Source organism: Pinus tabuliformis, chromosome 9 (assembly GCF_031772625.1).
Source record: "Pinus tabuliformis cultivar Carrire ecotype Pingquan chromosome 9, CPIR1, whole genome shotgun sequence".
In the NCBI taxonomy this organism is placed as follows: domain Eukaryota; kingdom Viridiplantae; phylum Streptophyta; class Pinopsida; order Pinales; family Pinaceae; genus Pinus; species Pinus tabuliformis.
The window spans coordinates 1,500,936,488-1,500,959,224 of NC_142307.1; positions in this window are offsets into that span (position 1 = coordinate 1,500,936,488).

Here is a 22,737-nt window from a genome sequence, read left to right on the forward strand (position 1 = left end):
GACAAAGCGAAAAACCTTGCGACCTTGCGATATTGCGATATGCGATCTGCGACCATGCAAAGCTGCGACCTGCGATCTATGGTGTGCGACAAATGAGACCATCAATTGTTGCGATACCACTTAGTTACATCGCAATCTTCGATGCTGCGATACAAATCGCAGAAGCCATTCGTCGCAGGCATTCCTCGGCATGATCTGTGAGCCTAAAATTAGGCGTGCACCTTACGGGAAATTAATGATTGTACGCCTGTGTATCCAAAGATGATTATGTTGCATTTTTCGAAGAGTCAAGTCATAATGGGTGACATGATTATGCATTCATTAGAACTTAATTGCTTTCATGTAAATCTTTTCTTTTGTCTCTTTTCATTTACGTGAACTATAAGTCAGCAACTGATATAAATCTATATGCAGGAAACAACTAAGGAAAAGTGCCAGAACTAGAAGAACAGAGAGGAGATGACTTCGTAGATGGATACCGCATACAGCAGGACCGCGGATCCCAGAGTATCACTCAACAAATGTTGATGGAAATAGGCTATCTAGGACTCAGAGTCAAAGGCGCACAAAAGCAAAGCGTTTATGAAAGATACTGAATCCCAAATTGGGTAAAGCTAAAAGAAAAACGCTTAAGGGGAAAGACGTCTCAGAAAATCCTGGAAAAAAGAATGGAAACAAGTTTCAATTGAGAAAATCGTTCAGGCAACAAAATCCCCATCTCATTGAGTCATTCGCACGGTCGGAAACCGAAATAGCAACAACACAATCAGTTTGAAAGAAATCTGAGTTGTACTAAGTATACACGCCGTGAAGACACTCCTCCAGAAGAACACTTTCAAAAATATCTTCTAGTTTGTCAGAAAGAGGTGCCAGCTCTTGTTATTTCTAATTTTCAAGCTTGAATAAAAGGAAAGGACAAGCAACCGACTCTTTCACGGCGAACAGCGCATCGCTTACAGCACTAAGGAGCAGATATAGAAATGGTTAGAAATTAGATTCAGTTTTTAGAAATAAATTTGTTTTAGTAAAAGTGCGGTCATTTGAAGCGGTTCCCTAAATTTTTGTAATTAAAATTAGCCGGTTAGTAGTATTTAACCCTTCTCGTTGCATTGGAGAAGGGTCCGGAAATTTGTCAAAAAACTTGTCCTCAGAACATGCACTTTTGCACCCTCGGAGGGGGTTTTTGATGAATGGACGGATCAAGATTTATTTATGTTTGCATTTTAATACCTGCTACTGATGTTGCACTTCTGTACTCTTAGTAGGCATTAGAAGTAAGTAGAAATAGATCATTATTGCTTCAGGGCTGTGAGTATAAAGTCAGTCATAAATGGTACTTTTATCTCTTGACAAGTTTCTGCTTGCATTCTTAGAGTAATATACAGCTGAAGTTGTTTATATGTTAACATATGAATGAATGACTACCATTTGGCACTTTTGTACAGTGGAGTCATTGATTTGTGCTTAATACATGAATAACTGATTATGCGATATGCTGTTCACAACCGTTTTGCTTAACTTTTTATGCAGGATGGTTCATCTTAATTGATTTATATTCTCATAATAGCTGCATAATCTTCATTATCAGTTATTGTGTGAAATCTTTCTAGATCGCATAATGGAAAAAGTTCTATCCCGGGTTAGCGTAGATTAGATGTGTTGTTCTTGATAGATTAAAGTAGTAAAAAATTCAGCCTCAGAGTTTAAAAGTAGATTAGCTTAGAAATAATTCCATATTTTCATTATCATATTCTACACACACTCACATCACCAAACTCTACACACACACACCCCCTTAGAACGGTAATTTGGTCCCGTTATCCCCAGTCGGACCCGCTACACCAAACGGGCACGGAGCCGCCAACCAGGTTCCCGACCGGGTGGGTATCTCACTTGTTGTTGACCCGATTTCAGGGCCCTCAACATATTTGGCGCTAGAAGGAGGGCACGAACTTTGAATGGCACCTAAAGCAACATCTAAATACCATTCTGAGAGTAATACACCCTCATCAACTCCCTCAACTTCTCCAACATGGTTAAACCTGGAATTTGAAGTCGCTCGAGTATCTACCGCTGCTACATATTCGAATATATCAGACCAATCTATCTTTGAACCCCCTGAAATTCGAACTTTGATTCGTAAACTCCAGGGATTCTCTATTTTTAACCAGAAGTCTGATAAATCTAAAAGCAGCGTGACTTCGCAGTACAACCCTGCTCATCCCCTTACCAGATCAAAGAGTGAAAAAATTGGCATACAACCAAGTGAACTCCCTCTCCCTACCAGGAAAAGAGCAAGGAAAACACCACCAGAGTCTGACAGTTAGACTCCTTCATCCACTTCGTCCATATCAACTCCCTCACCGCGAAGTCAACCACCCACTCTTTCATTCCAACTCACTCACCCATCTTCTACAAACCTTCCTCTTCAAACATCAAAGATCTTAATATCTTCATCTTCTTAGCATCAGGGATCGTCTTCTGCACTTCCATTAATTAGCAGCTCAACGATGGCCCAGTCTCCATGGAACAATCCTGGGGCGGTTTTAATGCCTCCACCCCTGAGCCCTATACCGGCCCATCCTGAGAAATGGCTGCCTAAATTCAATCCGGAAGCAGGCATGCTAGCCGAGGAACATATCAATAATTTCATGCTTTCCATTAATCTCAACGCGGTCACTAACGAAGACGCTGTTGTCCAGATTTTCCCTTATACAATGCAAGGAACAGCCGGGTCATGGTACTTTTCGTTACCTTCCGGATCCATCACAAGCTGGGACATTTTTCAAAGCCAGTTCCTCACCAAGTTTGGTGATGACAGATCCACTGCGACATTGATCAATGACCTATCTAATCTTAAGGCTGAGGCTAGAGAACCCATTAAAGATTTTAACTTACGGTTCAATAAGATCCTCAACAAAATCCCCGCTGCCTCACAACCCAGCGAGGAAGTAAGATGTGAATGGTACATCACGGCTTTACCTCCAAACTTGGCTATCTTCGTAGATAGGGCAAACAAGACCACCTTAGTTGACAACTTGATAGAAGCGTCAGCAGTGGAAAAACGCGTGGTAGCCCTAGAAAAGAGATCCGCTATAGAAGAACGCAAATCTAAGAAGATCTCTTTCAAAGAAGACACCAAGAAGAAGCAAACGAAAGATCCTTTCGATTTGGAAGGATTACAAAAAGTGTTGAAAGCCATGTCCAATGAGATGATTGATATTAAGAAAAAAGTAGCAGAGACTTCTTCGAAAAAGCCCTTTAGGACTTTTAAAAGAAATCCTCCCATGGAGGTAAGACCACCTAGTGTTGTCTCAAACGTTGAATCTGAAGAAGACGAAGAAGAAGAGAATACCACTGAAGGGCAGACCGACGAGGAAGAGGTCGTAGAACTACAAGGAATGTGGGACTTCATCCTCCCACAACAAGAGGATCAAGAAGCATTTCCTGTTAGCACGAGAAGCAAAAATCAACTTGATCCTCCCCTAACTACCCCAAAACAAAAGGGCGCAAGCCCTGCAACAAAAGAAAAGGTCGCAACAAAAAAGACAACTGCTAGAGCGACCCAGATTAGCCCAGTCCAATCTAATCAAACGTCTCCATCAAGAACACTAATAGTGTCGGATGAAATGGAATATAACATCATTGATGATATGAAGAAAACTAGGGCTAATATCACTCTGTACGAATTGAGTAAATTGGAACACCAGCAGAAAATAATGATGAAAGAATTACATGCTGTGCCTACTACATCTTTACCTACAGCTGTAGCTTCTCACAATCTGGGAAGGCCTCCAACCAACACGATCAATAAAATTGATCCAAATGACATCGCCTTGATTGGAGGAAGATCAAGATCTCATACTCCTCCTTTTCTTCTCACATATGAAATATTCAACAAAAACGTGCACAATTGCTTGGTCGATTCTGGTGCTTCAACGAATATTTTACCCAGGTCAATATGTGACAAATTGAATGTGCAACCTCAAAAATCCGCAGTACGTATAGTTCAACTTGATCGATCCCAAGTCGAAGTGATTGGTGAACTCAATCAGGTGACCATAAGATTGTCGTCTAACCCAAAAGTGTGTCAGGTTATCGACATTCTAGTAGCTGATATCCCTGAGTTCTATGGTTTGATTCTTAGCAGGGATTGGTCGGAAAAACTCCACGGATATTTTTCAACCGATTGGTCTCACATGTGGTTACCATACAATGGTAAACCAAATCAGAGAAAGGTTGAACGAGAATTGCACCAAAAATACATAGTGACAGAACTGGAAGGAGAAAATTAGGCCATAACGTACAATAGCAGCATTGTAGGCAATTACGCAATAGATTCTTTCCTAGGTAATTTCAATGCTCATATTTCACCATACTTAGAGAATTCAGTTTTATCCCAAGTTGAAAATTTCTCCCAAACTGATGATTCAAAATGTTTTAGTTTTTTAGATAATTCTGTAAATACATCTTTATTTTGGAAATTATATTTTGACGGATCTAAATCAAATGAGGGGGCAGGAGCAGGATGCGTTCTGATTAACCCAGACGGGAATAAGATTATGCTCACATGCAGACTTGAGTTCGATTGCATGAACAACACAGCGGAGTACGAAGCCTTGGTTCAAGGCCTATACAAAGCAATCAGATTAAACGTTAAGTATCTTCAAGTCTTTGGAGATTCGGAGATCGTCGTAAAATAGGTACGTAACACCATACATTGTTTGTCAAGTCATTTAAAGCATTATCAATCATTAGTTCAAGATCTCACTACACATTTCGTAGCATTCAACATCTCATCAATTCCAAGAATTCAAAACGCGAGCGCAGAACTGTTAGCTAACGTAGCCTCTAGACTTATCCCTTCTGAAGATTTTAGTCCTGATAGGTTTTCAATAGAATTAATCTTTAGACCATCCATCCCTGACAATATCACCAATTGGAGAGTGTTCAACGACGATCCTGACATCGTAAATTTCCTTACTTCTGAAGGATCCTACTCAAATCAGATAATCGACGAAGACCATCATGATCATCAAATACAGCAAAATGGCTCTGACAATGCTATACCGAAATCGGTGGTCAAGTTAGAAGATTTATATGATTTGAAAAGTCGATTTAAAAGGTCCGCCAATGCTAAACTTTGCAGTTCTACCCTGAACTATGAATTAGTAAACCTAGGGACCGATCAGAAGCCACAAAACGTTAACCTAGGTCACGACCTAGCCCCTGAAGAGAAATCATCATATATCCGTCTTCTGAGACAATACAAAAACGTTTTTGCCTGGAATTACGATGAACTAAAAACATACAACACTTCTATCATTCAACATGTTATCCCTATGATTGACAATGAAAAACTTGTCCAACAGAAGCTCAGAAAAATACACCCTAACCTAGAAAATCAGATAAAAACTGAGCTTAATAAGTTGTTGAGAGCCAGAATAATCTTCCCCGTCAGGCATTCTAAATGGGTATCCAATATTGTGCTCGTTAGGAAGAAAAATGGAGACATTAGAATCTGTATCGATTTCCGAAATCTCAACAAAGCCTGTCAGAAAGATAACTTTCCCCTCCCACCTATGGAGCAAATATTACAGGCAGTAGCAGGCTCAGAATTAATGTCATTCTTGGATGGATTTTCAGGATATAATCAAGTACTGGTGCATCCCAATGATCATTTAAAGACTACGTTCTGAACCAAATGGGGCACTTATGCATATCGGAAGATGCCATTTGGTCTGATCAATGCCGGAGCTACCTTTCAGAGAGCCATGGACATCGCGTTTAAAGGGTTAGTCAATAAATCAATGGTGATTTACTTGGATGATATAACAGTGTACTCCATAAAACTAAACAACCACCTCAAAGATTTGAAGCAAATCTTTCAAAGATGCTTGAGGTATGGGATTTCGCTCAACCCAAAGAAATCTTTCTTTGCGTTAAGCGAAGGGAAATTGCTCGGATTCATAGTGTCGAAATCTGGTATTCATATAGAACCCGACAAAATCAAGGAAATTTCTGAAATATCCATACCCCATAACAAGAAATCCATGCAATCCTTCCTTGGACAGAGCAATTTTGTCAAAAGATTTGTCCCGGATTTTTCACGTATTATTTCTCCCTTACAAAATATGATAAAAAAGCATTCAAATTTCAAATGGGGTCTAGATGAGCACGAAGCGTTCAACTTAATCAAACAAGCTATCATCAATGCTCCATCTTTTGCCACCCCAAATTTTTCGGAATCTTTTACCTTATACACTTTTGCCTCAGAGAAATCCTATGTCGCGATTTTGACCCAAGCAAACCAAGAGAAAGTGGAGGCTCCAATCGCATTCTTTAGCTCGAACTTACAAGGTGCTGAAATTAATTACTCAGACGTAGAGAAACAAGCATATGCTGTTTTCAAAGCGATCACATATTTCAGACCTTTCTTGCTTAAAGTCCACACTAAAGTCGTAGTACCGTTTCCGGCGGTAAGAAACCTTTTAGTGCAGAAAGACGTGGGCGAAAAGAGAGCTAATTGGATTACCGCTTTACAAGAATATGATCTCGAGATCAAACCAACAAACATCGTAAGAGGTCAAGGCTTCTGCAAGATGTTAGCCGGAGCATCGCAAATCCCGGAGAACTCATCTGAAGAGGTACAAACGTATGAGGTAAGCCTAAACGATGCAGAATCATCATATGCTGACACCATTTATTTTCTTAAGAACGGGTATGCTCCATCATGTCTGGGTCATACCAAGAAAAGAGCTATGAGATTAAAAGCTAAACAATACCAGCTCATAAATGATGTCTTGTTTAAAAGGAATTACGATTCTGTGCTTCTTAGGTGTCTTGAGAAAACTGAAGCCGAAAAGGTTTTGCAGGAACTCCACGATGGACCAGCGGGCAGACACTATGCGGGAGATGCGACTGCACATAAAATCTTGCGTGAAGGATATTATTGGCCCACACTATTCAAAGACTCATACAATCACGTAAGGAAATGCCAAGTCTGCCAGACTGCTGCAGGAAAACAAAGGAAACCGTCCATGCCGCTACAACCAGTCATCATCGACCAACCATTCAGTCAATGGGGCTTGGACATAATAGGTGAGATCATTCCTCACTCTTCTAAGCAGCATAAGTATATCCTTACGACAACTGATTATTTTACCAAATGGGTAGAAGCAGTTCCTCTCAAGACAGTTCATTCTGAAAATATTATTGAATTCATAGATCAATTTATCATCACTAGGTTTGGATTGCCAACAGCATTAATGTTTGATAATGCTTCATATTTTTCTGGAAATACTATGACTGAGTTTGCGCTTAAAAGAGGTTTCAAACTGAAATATTCTGCCAACTACTATCCGCAAGGTAATGGATTGGCTGAATCAACAAACAAGAACCTAATCAGAATTATCAAAAGAACAGTCGACCAAAACCAAAAGAATTGGCACAAAGCACTGGTAAATGCTTTATGGGCTGATAGAATCACAAAGAAAGCTTCAATCGGCACTTCTCCCTTTAATTTAGTTTATGGGAGAGAGGTGGTTCTTCTGACTCACCTAGTCATTCCCTCTTTGTCTTTAGTGCAATATATCGATGAAGTATCTACTTCCTCTTTTCAATTAAGACAAATGGAAATAATCAAACTAGAAGAACAAAGAGAACAAGCTAGGAAAACCCATGCTCATCACCAAGTGCTAATAAAATCTTCTTTTGACTCAAGCATCATAACCAGAAAAAACTTCCAGATGGGTGATTTAGTTTTGAAATGGGATAAGGCTCATGAAGAAAAGGGCAAACATACGAAATTTCAGAAGCTGTGGCTTGGCCCTTTTCAGATTGTAGAAGTCATAGGCCCGTCTACATTCGTGTTGCAGGATCTGGCAGGAAGGAGAGATTCTTTACCTGTCAACGGACTGATTCTTAAATTATATTTTCCATAGAAGAGGATTCTTCTAATTTTTGTAGGATAGATTTAGTTTTTAGTTTTTATTTTGTTTTGTTTTTCCCTTTTTATGAATAAAACCCGTTGTAAATGATCATTTAAAAAGGATTCATGAAAGAGCACGCCAATTCTCTATCAAATTTTGATTTCGCTTGTACAAATAGAAATTTTTTTGAAAATCTGAATTTTATTATTGACAAATAGAGTTAACTTCACTTTGATTACGATACTCGTTTCGACCTCTAAAAAAAAAAAAAACTTTGACAAAAGCAACCTCTGGTAAAAGAATTGTTTTGTATCAGCACCATGAAAGGTATCATCAATAATAAGATAAGCATTCCCTGCAAAACTGTTGTTTTCAAAAACTCTATTATTGTCGTCCAAAGCTTTCTTAAGGAAAAACAATGACTTCCTCCCTGCTAAAAGGAAATTACAGCATTCAGAGAAACAATCCAAATAAAACACTATATCTCAAAGAATAAGAGGTCTCATCACGAGCTGGCTTATCATGATCACAGATATTATAACTTGCTGACTTTGCCAATACTGTCTATCAAAACAGGGCAACGACTTAAGATTGTTGCAATCAAAAGACAAGAGGTCTCATCACGAGCCGGCTTGTTCAGCAAAAGTGTAAATCAGGTGAATGACTGTGTCATAATTTGGCCACCAAACCAAGACATTGTTCTTTAGAGAATTAAAAAAGGAAAAGTGTGTCAAAAAGGATTTTTTTTTCTGGAATGTTGCGAGTAACCTCAAGCAGGAAAAAGGATCATTGCTGGATAACATGGTAACCCTGTCGAGGCTATGGACGCTTGCGGGCAGCAGAGGCTCTACCTACGACAAATGAGCATACTTTTAAGCCAGTACGCAGAGAAGACCTTATTTTATCTTTTTATCAAGACCAAGTAATGTCTGATGCGAATGCAAGAAAAAAACCTGAGGAAGCAAGAAATTGGGATATAAAAAGGGTTGAGACAAAATATCGTCGACAAGGTGAGGGGCAATCTACTCTATCTGTCCATAACAAATTTTAGACATATAAATTTTTTGCTGTTTCGGAAGTGAACGGTCAATAGAAATGCAGAGATAACTGGTTCTTCACAGTGAATCGCCATTGTTGTGGTCACCAACAACCCCCCTCTTTGTTTTATATTAGTAACAACATCAAGAAAAGGGGGACCCTTAACCAAAAAAATCCAAAAAATATTTTTTTTTGAAACATCTTTTGTATTAACTCCCTAAGAGCTATATCGCGTCGCAAAGGAAAAAGGAGCGCTTTCCCAAAGCGCATAAACACACTAAGGAGGAGCGACGTGAGAACTCATCGCATCGCGTCCATTAAAAGCGCTCAAAAGGGGAAAACCTAAAGAATCGCTGACGGCCGATATGCGACGTCGCACATCGCAATGTCGCATAAGCAGCACAAAGTGACAAAGCGAAAAACCTTGCGACCTTGCGATATTGCGATATGTGATCTGCGACCATGCAAAGCTGCGACATGCGATCTATGGTGTACGACAAATGAGACCATCAATTGTTGCGATACCACTCGATGTTGCGATACAAATCGCAGAAGCCATTCGTCGCAGGCATTCCTCGGCATGATCTGTGAGCCTAAAATTAGGCGCGCACCTTACGGGAAATTAATGATTGTACGCCTGTGTATCCAAAGATGATTATGTTGCATTTTTCGAAGAGTCAAGTCATAATGGATGACATGATTATGCATTCATTAGAACTTAATTGCTTTCATCTCAATCTTTTCTTCTATCTCTTTTCATTTACGTGAACTATAAGTCAGCAACTGATATAAATCTATATGCAGGAAACATCTACGGAAAAGCGCTAGAACTAGAAAAACAGAGAGGAGATGACTTCGCAGATGGATACCGCATACAGCAGGACCACGGATCCCAGAGTATCACTCAACAAATGCTGATGGAAATAGGCTATCTAGGACTCAGAGTCAAAGGCATACAAAAGCAAAGCGTTTATGAAAGATCCTGAATCCCAAATTGGGTAAAGCAAAAAGAAAAACGCTTAAGGGGAAAGATGTCTCAGAAAAGCCTGGAACAAAGAATGGAAACAAGTTTCAATTGAGAAAATCGTTCAGGCAAAAAAATCCCCAGCTCATTGAGTCATTCGCACGGTCAGAAACCGAAATAGCAACAACACAATCAATTTGAAAGAAATCTGAGTTGTACTAAGTATACACGCCGTGAAGACACTCCTCCAGAAGAACACTTTCAAAAATATCTTCTAGTTTGTCAGAAAGAGGTGCCAGCTCTTGTTATTTCTAATTTTCAAGCTTGAACAAAAGGAAAGGACAAGCAGCCGACTCTTTCACCGCGAACAGCCCATCGCTTACAGCACTAAGGAGCAGATACAGAAATGGTTAGAAATTAGATTCAGTTTTTAGAAATAAATTTGTTTTAGTAAAAGGGCGGTCATTTGAAGCCGTTCCCTAAATTTGTGTAATTAAAATTAGTCGGTTAGTAGTATTTAACCCTTCTCGTTGCATTGGAGAAGGGTCCGAAAATTTGTCAAAAAACTTGTCCTCAGAACATGCACTTTTGCACCCTCGGAGGGGGTTTTTGATGAATGGACGGATCAAGATTTATTTATGTTTGCATTTTAATACCTGCTACTGATGTTGCACTTCTGTACTCTTAGTAGGCATTAGAAGTAAGTAGAAATAGATCATTATTGCTTCAGGGCTGTGAGTATAAAGTCAGTCATAAAATGGTACTTTTATCTCTTGACGAGTTTCTGCTTGCATTCTTAGAGTAATATACAGCTGAAGTTGTTTATATGTTAACATATGAATGAATGGACTACCATTTGGCACTTTTGTACGGTGGAGTCATTGATTTGTGCTTAATACATGAATAACTGATTATGCAATATGCTGTTCACAACCGTTTTGCTTAACTTTTTATGCAGGATGGTTCATCTTAATTGATTTATATTCTCATAATAGCTAAATAATCTTCATTATCAGTTATTGTGTGAAATCTTTCTAGATCGCATAATGGAAAAAGTTCTATCCCGAGTTAGCGTAGATTAGATGTGTTGTTCTTGATAGATTAAAGTAGTATAAAATTCAGCCTCAAAGTTTAGAACTAGATTAGCTTAGAAATAATTCCATATTTTCATTATCGTATTCTACACACACTCACATCACCAAACTCTACACACACACACCCCCTTAGAACGGGAAGCTGGTCCCGTTATCCCCAGTCGGACCCGCTACACCAAACGGGCACGGAGCCGTCAACCAGGTTCCCGACCGGGTGGGTATCCCACTTGTTGTTGACCCGATTTCAGGGCCCTCAACACTTTGGTACAATAACCAGTGGAGAAACCCATTGACTATCTGAAATAGGATAGATGAATCCAACTTTTAACAATTTTTGCAGTTCTTCTTTCACTATTTCCTTCATCATGGGATTCATTCATCTTTGAGGTTGTCTTATAGGTTTAAGTTGATCATCTGTATAGATGTGGTGGATACATGTGCTAGGATGGATTCCTTGCATGTCAGTATAATCCCAGGCAAAAGCTTTTGAATATTTCTGTAATAATGCAATTACCTCTTGCTCTTGTGCTGATTGCAATTCGTTTCCAATGTTTAGATGTTTTCCAAGATATACCTCAATTGTTTTTATTGTTGGATTGGAGATTGTGTTTATAGGAAAGATGTCTATAAAAGATTTCCGCAGAGTTTGAATAGTACAAGTTTCCTAAAAGCATTGATTCAAAAGGTTACTTGCAGCTTCATATTGAACTTTTCTAAGCTGCACTGAAATACTTGGTTCTGAAATGAAAAGATCCATTAAGTCTTCATTCTCTTCTTCTTCTCTAAAATCAAAGAATTGATTTATACTTAAAACTGATTTAGTTTGTTGTTTTTGTTGAGTTTCAAGTATCGATTCTAAAGAAGTTGATTGTGCAGGTGAATAAAGAGTTATGTGTTTCCTTTCATCTCCATGTGAAATAATCATGCTTCCTGATCTGCATCCTATGAAGGCATCAGCGGTAGCTAACCATGGTCTGCCTAAGATTAGAGGATATCCTCCCAAGTTTGATTTTGGTTGCAAGATAAGGAAGTCAACATGATACTCCCATGAATCCAAAGAGACTATGATATCTTCTAATATTCCTTCAGTAACAACTTTAGATCTATCTGCTAGTTCCAAGATTGTAGAAGTTGATCTAATGTTGTTTAAATGCAAAGTTTTCATTGTCTCCATTTTCATTACATTGATAGCTGCGCCCAAGTCTATTAATGTGTTTGGTATTGAGAAATTATTTATTGATATAGTAACCATAGGGATACCAGGATCAATATATTTCTCTACTATGGTTTGTGTAGACACGAGGCTTGCTAATTTACCAATGACTTGGATTGTAGTAGGATCCTTTTCCTTTTTCTCTGATTTCCTAATGCACAATTCCTTTATTTTTTTAGCATATATTGGTATTTCTTTAATTGCCTTTAACAAAGGAATTTTTACATAAGCATTTTTTAACTCATCTAAGATATCAAATTCAGGAAGGGTTGTTTTGTTTTGTTGTTCCACTAACCTTTCAGGATAAGGTGGTGTTTGTGTTGTAATGTTTGTTCCTTTCTGAATTTGTATCTCATTTTGTGATGTTTCAGGTGATTCTCCTTGTTCAGTTGGTTCTTCTATGATTGGAGGAGAATCTTTTTTAAGCACTTTTCTAGACCTTAGGTGGACATCATTAAGAGGAAGAATCGAATATGTAGGAAAACATGTTGCTTCCTCTACAGTGTATGCAGATTTGTCCACCTTATTATTTGGATTTGCCATTGGTTGTGCTGGTAATTGAGTTGGTCTGGGTTGATTTGTGGGTAGCTGTAACTGTTGTGGTTGGGTCAACAACGGTGGTGGATTCTGCTGTGGAAATGGAATGGATTGCGGATATGCTGAATGTTGTTGTTGAAATGGTATGGATTGTGGATATTGTGGATATGCAAATGGTTGTTGGTATTGTTGTTGGTATTGTTGTTGATACTGTTGAGGTGGCTGGCTTCCATAACCATATCCTCTCCAACCTTGTACAGGTTGTTGTCAATATTATTGTGGGGGCCGAGCTTGCCATGGCATTGGAGGGGTCCAAGGATTTTGAGGTGGATAGGGATAATTTTGTTGAGGGAATTGCTGCTGATTTTGTTGAGGCATCCTAGGTTGCCATGGTCTTCATGGTGCTACATAATAGAAACCTTCTATCCCTGGCACTTCTTCCATTGAGTTCATTTGTAATTCTTTCAATCTTAGACAATTTTCCGTGGAATGATTTTCTGTACAAAGACCACAAACCTAAACACTATCCAAAGGACATTCTCTCAATGGATGTTTCTTTCTACATTTGGAACAAAATATTGCTAGAGCTTGTTCTTGTTCTTCTTTCTTCTTGTTTGCCTTTAGCACATCTACTTGTGTCCCTAATGTACTCAAGAGACCTGTTTTGAAATTTTCCAACAAGCTTCCTATTTCAGCTCTTGTTATCCCTCCTGCAGCTGACTTTGCTGCTTTTGAACTTGCTTCCCTTCTTCTGGTTTTTGATCTTCCTCTAGAATATTTTTGACATAACTCAACAATTTCATCGAAAGGTTTGAAATGTCTCCTTTACCCATCACATTCAAAATGTCAAGGTATTCATCCCTTACACCCTTGAGAAATATTGTTCGAACGGTTTCTTGATTTAGAGAGTGTTGTTTAGATTTCTGTAGATTATATGCAAATCTTTCCAAATATTCTTCTAAACTTTCATCTTCTTGTTGTGTCATTCTGAAAACATCTTCCTTTGAATCTCTAGATCTACAATAAGCTTGATATTTCTTAAGGAAGATGGATCTCATATCATCCCAAGAAGCTATTGTTTGTTCTCCTAAACCCATAAACCATTTCAAAGCTGCTGCTTTTAATGTTGCAGGGAAAAGACGAAGTTTATGAATGTCATCAGTATATCCATATGTTCTACATAGAATATCAAATTCAAACATAAATGCATCAGGATCTTCTGTGGACATTCCAAAAGTTTGGCAATATAGAAGGTGGAATATTTTTCATTTTCACTTCTTCTCCTAATATTGCACTTGTGTCTACTATTGGAAAACCAAAGGTAGTCTCTTGATCATTACCATCTTCTTGTCTTTTCCGATCGTTTTCTAGCTTTCTATCATTTTCTTGTTTTGCCTCCTCCTCTCTCTTTCTTGTCCATTCTCTTTGTTGTCTTTCATATTCCGCTCTTTGTTTAGGAGTGAAAATAATAGATGCATGTCCCTCTTCTGCCATTGGTTGATTTGTTTCAATTTTGAGTGGAGTTTCAGGTTGTTGGAAGATAAGAGGATTTATGGATGGAAAGACAGGCTCTTTTCCTTTGATAATTTCTTTTTGCTTTCCGGAAGTTGAAAATTGTTTTTGTTTTGCTTCCCAGGCTAACAAATTTTTCCTTTCAATCAAGGTTAATCTTTGTCCAATTCTTTGTTTTTCTGCCAATTCCTCAATTGTTGGATTACCAGTAACTGGGGTGTTTGATGATCCTATCTCTATTTGTGGGGGGTTTTTGATAAATCTACCTTGAGGACCTCTATATCTAGGCATAAAGAAACATAACTAAAAAGGAATGTAACTAATGTTTTTGTTGTTTTGAAATTTATCTTTGTATTGACTATGCCGATATTTGCCTCCCCGGCAACGGCGCCAAAATGTTGAGCTAATTTGTGGACCTAACTTAACACAATTATTTCTTATCAATCCGGGTTGTTTTTGCTTTGAGGCAAGTTCACTATATGTGAAGATCAGATGTAATCAAACCTTGAAAGATAAGTTATTCAAAAGCTAAAAGTAATACATTCTATAACTCTAATTCAATCAGCTTAAAAAGAGGAAAAACATTGAAATGGTTCTTGACTCAAGAAGTCCACCTTCACCTCAATTACCACTTAATGAATCAGAGATTGAAACCAAAAGCTTAAGATGGATAATTATTAATGAAAGAAGCTCTTAACTTAAGAGACACATAAGGTATTCCATCATAATTCATTCATCTCAATATCAAAATCTCAATAAGAAACTACTTGCATACAAACAAAAGAAACTAGTTTTGATTCATCATTTTAGTAGAAGGGATGCCCAACTTGAACACCTTTTTTTCCAACTCAATAAAGTGATGAATAAGCTATTAACTAATGAAATCAATCACTATGCATAAACCATAAAGCAATCTAAAATAAAGCTTTGAAAAACTAGTGCTACAACAACCAGATTACAAGGAAATAAAACTAGTTAACAAGGAAGTGTACTTAGCTTGGAATGGGCGCCCTCCACCCTTGCCTTGCACACTTGAGAGGTGATATCAGAAGCTTAAATTCAGTCACACATCCATAGCATTTAACAACAAAATAATAATAACACAAGTCTTCAAATTAACTCCTCAATCTAAAGATGTCACAGCATAAAAGTATATCATAAGTCAATACATAAGCCATCAATGTTTTGGCTTTAAATAAGAAGTCTCATGAACAAACCCATCTACTCTCATCCACCTATCTAAGTCGAATTCATTACTCCCATCCCAAGAAAGATGACCAATCCTATAGAATCTCAAAACTGCCCTATTTCTATGGGATTTTTCAATGACTGGTCATCATTGACTAGCACCAAATGGGCCTAATAAAGCTTGTTCTGTTCGAACTAAACATTGTTGGCTTAGTCCTAGTTCCAAAGCTATTCATCCATGCATTACATTCATGCCAAAGTTTCCTGCAACCATATCAACCATAGAGCTATTACGGGAATTTCTGAATCTGCCAATTTTGCACTAAAAAACCAAATTTTCATAAAAACTTTAGAAATTGAAAAATTAAAATTAAATACCTGAATGGATATCAAATATACATCTAAATGGGATAAATGAAGGGAAAATCGATGAAAAATAGATGGATAAGTAAGTTTCTTTGAGCAAAAATAAGACCAAAACTAAGGCCCAACACCTAGTTGAACACTATTATGAGCCTTACATCAAACTTAGGTACAGAAATGAAGCAAAAAGGCTTTTTCCTTTCAGGTTTTTGAAGACAAGTATGCCCCCATGATGAAAATCATCACGAAATATTTGATTTGTGAGGGAAGATTTTCCAGACTGTACACCTATCACATCAGGCTTCTCATGAATTTTACCAAGGTGAGGATGTTGAACCTCCCTTATTTCTTGTTTAGAAATATTGAGAAGATGGCCCTCTTTGTACAGAAAAATCCATACCCTCAGCAGATGAGTAGTCTTTATCATTTTTCCCTGATCAAGATGACTGTGCTTCATCATCTTAGCCTCCTCAACATCTCTTGGGAGACATTTATTTCTCATGATATCTTTAGGGATCCTCAACTTCCTCCACCAGTGTCTCGAGAATCAGGAGGACCTTCTAGCAATGCTCAGGTGAAGACAGATGAGAAGGCTAAAGAGACTAGAGCTACTGAGGTTCCTGGGACCTACAAGACATACTATAGGGGCACAAGAAAATTGTTTGTGGTTCATAGGCAAGTGTTTACTCCACTTGGTGTGGAAGGGACCTTTCCTTCTTCATTCACTCATAGCCAAATGGTTGATCCATAGGATGTGGAAGGGGCTTTGCCTTATTCACCAACACAGCAGGAACAGGTGCAACAACTACACAAAGTGAAAGAGAAGATGCAAGAGGAAGATCTTGATGATGAGGATGAAAGAGACTTTAATTTGATGGAGCATGATGATCCAGAATAGCATTACATACATCATGGCATAGAGAAAATTGACTTAGAGGCTCAAGTTGAAGCAACAATAAAGGACATCATCATATAGGAAAAAGAGGCTCAAATCAAAGCATTGATGGACAATTTAGAGAGAGCCAAGTATGTCATCACATATCTGGAACAAGAGAACAAGGAGCTGAGTGATAAGCAGGACCTCATGGAGCTGGAACTTCTAAAGATAAAAAGACAAGGTGACAAGGGTATGTCAGCAACGCAAGACGAAGAGGCACTAATCACTTTGACTCCAATTGAGAAGGAAATTGAGGGTGATAGAGACATTTGTCTTGAAAGAGTCAATTTACACTTAGAAAAGTTGTTACAAAAGGCCAATAGGGACAACCAGATCACCAGGCACATGTCCTACCACTACAGGACCCGGAACAAAATTTGCAATATAAGGGTCAAATAGATGAAAGCAAGGCTAAGACGGGCTCTAAAAGGAGAAAGAGAGGATTATAGGCTTAGTTTTCTTGTTGAAGCTTCCTTGTCTCATCAGGATACTTGATTATGGTGTTGCTCACCAATTTTGGTCAAGTTTGGAGGAGTTTTTGTCATTTGCAAATTTTGAAAATTTTAAACATAGAAAATATGGCTCAACGGGTAGTGCCACTTTTCCTAGGTGCACCCAATGGACAAATGGCTTTCCTTTTTTGATTTAGAGCGATGATTACATGCACCCTATGGATTTTATAATTTTTTGGGGAAGAACTGGTCCACCAAGAAGTCAAAAAACACCCCAAAAATGACCTTTCTGCCACTTTTTCGAAACGCAAAAGCAGTCTTGAGAGAATCGAATTTTGAGGTGTCAAATGGGCTTCAAATGAAGAAATTCTAGTTTTTTTGGAAAGTATACTTGAATATGTTTCCAATGAGCTATCATGAAATCAATTTGGATGCTGGGAAGGCCTCCCAAAGGGAACTAAAATTGGCATTGCACGTTGGACCAGTGGCGTTGCGCGTAGGAAAAGTTTTGCATAGGATGGCCATTTTACTATGTTTTGAATATGCTCATGGATTTTCTGTCATGGAGGATGTTTTATTATTGTAAATGATGACTTCGCTTGTAAATATGATGGATAATTAGTAGGATAGGCTAGGTTCATTAGATTGAAAGTCATTTTGGGCACAAATGAATCAGTTTCCTCACTTTTAGAGGCAAGTCGTTAGGATGCCTATATTCTAGTTTCTTGTTCAGTGTTGGTTAGATTAGCTCCTCATCTTAGGGATTCGACCCCTAAGGATGGAAGGAGGTTGAAACATGCCTATATCTTCTTATTCTTTCTCATTGTAAAGGGTTGGACTTAGCTGGATGCTTATGCCTTGATTGTATCATTTTGTATCAGTTGTAGCAGGAGATTAATAAAAATTGCCGCTATTTCTTTGGGATCCATGTGGTATGAAGTTTAGTTTAGCTTCTTCTCTTATGATCATATGTTAAAATGTTTTGTGTACTTCATTAATCATTTCATTGCTTCCAAGTGAATGTTTTCAAGTTGATATGCAGAATCCATAACATTACTGCTCTGCTTTGGGAAAATATTCATCATTTTATGTTTTCTACAGTTTAGGAAGGATCCATGGTAATCACATGCTCTTCTTAGCTTCTCACCAGTCTTAAACATCTCACCCATTAAACCCTAGAGTGCTAAGCCTTATACCTACCTTGCCCCATTGAACACCCTGCAATTTTGAACTAATTTCCTAGCCCTAACTGTTTGGCTCCTCCTGGTCCAGCAAAACGCCTTCAAAATCAAATCAAACCTTATGCTACTATACCTAGCCTAATATCCTTTTTCTGATCCAATCATATTGGCTGAGATCCTTAAGGAGAGAGCCCTCTCCCGGCCTAGTAGGGCTAGCTACTTGGCTAGGCGTGGTTTGTGGTTACCCTAGCATTGCCTTCCTTCAGCCTGAGGTTCAATCCAGGTGATAACATAGTGGCGACCATATTGGGGAACGGAAGATTAATCACCCCGGTAATATCATTCATTTGAATTATTAAGCTTGTGGATGATGAGTTTTAGAATTTAATAGGCTGAATTGGAAAGTTGTAAAGAAATATATAAAATTTTAAAATTAAGAATACTCACTTCTCGAAAGTACACAAGATCCAATACACATTTGAATCCTCCAAACATTGTCAGTGATCCTCATAAAATTGGGCAGAAATCTAAGAAAGCTACAGAGAAATTCTGTGTAGCAGAAGTAAAATCAAGTGAAGTTTCCATTCCTCATGTTCATTCACTCCTGGAAAGGTTAGACACTTTGCAAGATATTGAGTTTGATATTCATTTTGAGCAAAGTCTATTTTACAGTAAATCTTTGATTTGGATTAATCAAATAGTTGTCGATTCCTCTATATCTCTTGATAACCCCGTTGAAGACTTGTTTACACAAAGTAAATCAGGGTCACAACTTATTCATGCTCTTGATCAGTTGCAGAAGCTTACTTCAAGTTTATACACTTGGGTGAAAAATACGCCATCTTTTGATTTTCGAAATATCTCCTTTACATCTACTGCAACTCAAACAATCACTTACCCAACGCTTTCATCCTTACAGATTATTCACACTATTCCAGCTGTTGTTAATCCCCCTTTGAATATACTGAATACCCCAGTCCTTGGTTTAAATCCACCTCCCCCACCTCGAGTTATGGCTGCCTGATATGCACCCCTTGTTTTACCTCAAAATCTTGGTGCTATGCCCACTGATTGTCAAACCAAAATGCCTTTCTTTGATGACACCCAAACCCTTACAGCTCAGCAGAACGTAGATAAAATGAACGATTTCTTTGATCTCCATGAGGTTGAAATTGAAGATGTGACGATGAGGTTTTTTGTACAAAGTTTTGGAGGTGAAGTTCAGAAATGTTTTAGAGCCCTACCAACAGCTTCTATCACTACTTTACCAATCCTCCATAGGCAGTTCCTGGATTGATGGGAAGTGAAGAAGAATCACCTTAAGATTTTTTCCGAGTATGAGAACATCAAAAGAAACATTGGCAAGAGTGTGCAAGACTATTATGTAAGATTTAATGCAGTATACAATGCTATTCCTGCAAACATTAAACCACTAGAGGGATTGGCTTTGCTTAAGTTTCCAGATAGATTTGATACTGATATGGCATATCAGTTGCAGGAACGTGATCCTACAACACTAGAAGACATGCAAAAGAATGTTGTGAGCGTAGAAGCAAACTTGCTGGCCAAAAGAGCAAGAATGAGATCTGAGAAAAGAGTGACCATGAAAGAAGAAGAATCTACTTCAGATGTAAAAATGGATACACTGATTCAAACAATGGAAAGGATGGTTGACCGGTTATCCATCACAGATAGACCTGAACCTCAAATCCGGAATCCAAATTTTAGAGGCCAGTAGCAGCCCCAATTCCGAATCAAGCAGAGAGAACAAAAAGCACCAGAGCAACCAGCACAACAACAACAATAGATCATAACTCCCTTACAATAGAATTATGTTCAAGGAATGGAAGAGGAAGATGAGGAAGATCCAGTAGTTGAAACAAATCACTTTTTCATTGCTGATGGTATGCCCATATTTCTAATCGAAGATGAAGAGTATGCAGAAGGTCCCGACATTCAAAAGGATGAGGACTACATCTTGGAAAATGATGTTGTTTTGGAGGCTGAATCTGATGATTATCAACGTGGTTACACGAATTCCTTGAGTGCACAATAGAGGAAATACTCTTTAAGGAGCAAAGATGTACCGGTCAATCCCATTTAGAAAATAAAGGATGTGCAATCAAAGAATGATCTCTCAAACACTCAGAAGAAAGGAAAAGATCTTTCTGATCCAAATCCTAACAAGGTACCATCAACAAGTACAACTCCAAATGAGAAAAACAATCAGAAAGAGGATAGTGCAATGAAAGAGAAAGCAGATAAGAAGGACATCGATGTCAAAGAGGTAGAAAATGTTTCATCTTTTAATTTAGAAAGTGAAATTGCTAAATTGAATGTGTCCATTCCTTTGACTGATCTTGTTAAGAATAGCAACTATAAACATCATGTATCTAGAATACTGCAAATCAATCCTTTGTCTGACATGGTGAATGTTGAGGATGATCATTCTGAACTCACTTTTGGTCCAGCCATAGAAGGTTAGCCTGAAGATAGCAAAGTCCCACCATTTTATTTGAGTCTTGGACTGCATGAGTATATTCTCCACAATGCTATGTTTGATTCTGGAGCTTCCCGTAATTTTATGCCCAAAGTCATTATGGAAAAGTTGGGCCTGGATATCACCCAGAAATATCATGATTTGTACTCATTTGATTCTGGTAGAGTTTGTTTCATTGGTCTCATCAAAGATTTGGTGGTTTCTTTAGATCAAATCCCAGCCAAAAATGTCTTAATGGATGTGGTAGTTGCTGATATACTACCACGATTCGATATGCTCTTGTCTAGATCATGGGGAGCCAAACTGAAAGGTACTTTACAAGTTTACTTCTCTTATGCTACAATCCCTATTTTCAGTCAATTGAGGAAGTTGTACCGGGAAAATAAAATGAAGTATATGATCACCAGTAAAGAGAAGCATGTGGATCATCCGATCAATGTTGTACATACTAATTTAGAGTCTTTTGTTTTATACTCTGATAGTGGATTGAATGATGTAGATATTCAACTTGTAGAGGTAGATGGTGTACCAAAAATTTCCGAGAATTTTAGAGCAGTTCTTAATCAAGAAAAAGAAAAAATAGCAATTTCTTTTGAGCAGCCTATACAGTGATAGAAGGTTAGTGAAGAGCGGAAAATGAAGTAATCAACGAAGGTAAGGTTGAAAATAAAGCAAAATTCCAACATCTAGAAGATGAAGCCAGCCTTTGGAGCATGGACTTCGATGGTGCTTTGGGCAGCGACGGTGCCGTTATTGGAATTTGGATTCGAAGCCCTGCTTTCCAGCCTGGCAAAGGCCCAAGTAATGTTAGAGTATGTTCCTACAAGTTAGCTTTTGATTGCTCTAATAATGAAGCAGAATATGAGGCATTGATTACAGGTCTAAATTTTTTGAAGAAATTGTGCACGAAAAGGATTTCTGTTTATGGTGATTCAGAGTTGGTCATTAAACAAGTAAAAGGAGAATATCAAGCAAAGTATCTGCAGATGAGAGCCTAAAGAAATGCAGTTCTTGATATTTTGAAGATGTTTCTGGAACACACCTTGACAGCGGTGCACGGAAGTCAAAACATCATTGCTGATTCCCTCGCTACTGTAGCAAGCAATTTGAAGATTCTAATGATTTCTAGCAATAAATTTGAAATTCATGTCAAACATAGGCCTAATGTTCTTGATAATTTGAGGTATTGGCAAGTTTTCTGGGATGCCAATGAAATTAATGCCTTTTTGCAGAATGAAGGAATGTTTAAGAATGCTTTCATTGATGATGTTTGTGGTTCCGATGAACAAGGTATTGAGGTAAATCAGATGGAGGCTTTACAGCTAAAGGATAATATTCTTCCTAGAGGTCTCATACCTATAGAAGAGCTCTTTGATCAAGATGATGTGGCAAGAAAATTGACCTTGGTTCCAATGGACAAAGGAGTTGAAGATGTAAATCTTGGAACAATAGACCAGTCGAAGCTTGTAAAGTTATCAAAAACATTGTCTCCCAAAGCAAAGGCTAAGTATGTTAAGTTTCTTTCTGAATTTTCTGATGTTTTTGTGTGGGATTATTTAGATTTGAAAGTGTATGACAAGAACATCATTCAGCATACTATTCTTATTGAGCCGGATCAAAAACCTTTTAGACAAAAGTTGAGAACAATCAATCCAAAGTTGTTGCCATCCATCGAGAAAGAGGTAAATAGATTGTTTAAAGATGGTGTCATTGTTCCAATTAGATTTTCTGACTGGATTTCAAATTTGGTTCCGGTACGAAAGAATACCAGAGAGATAAGGTTGTGCATATATTTCAGGAACCTCAATAACGTGTCCTCGAAGGATA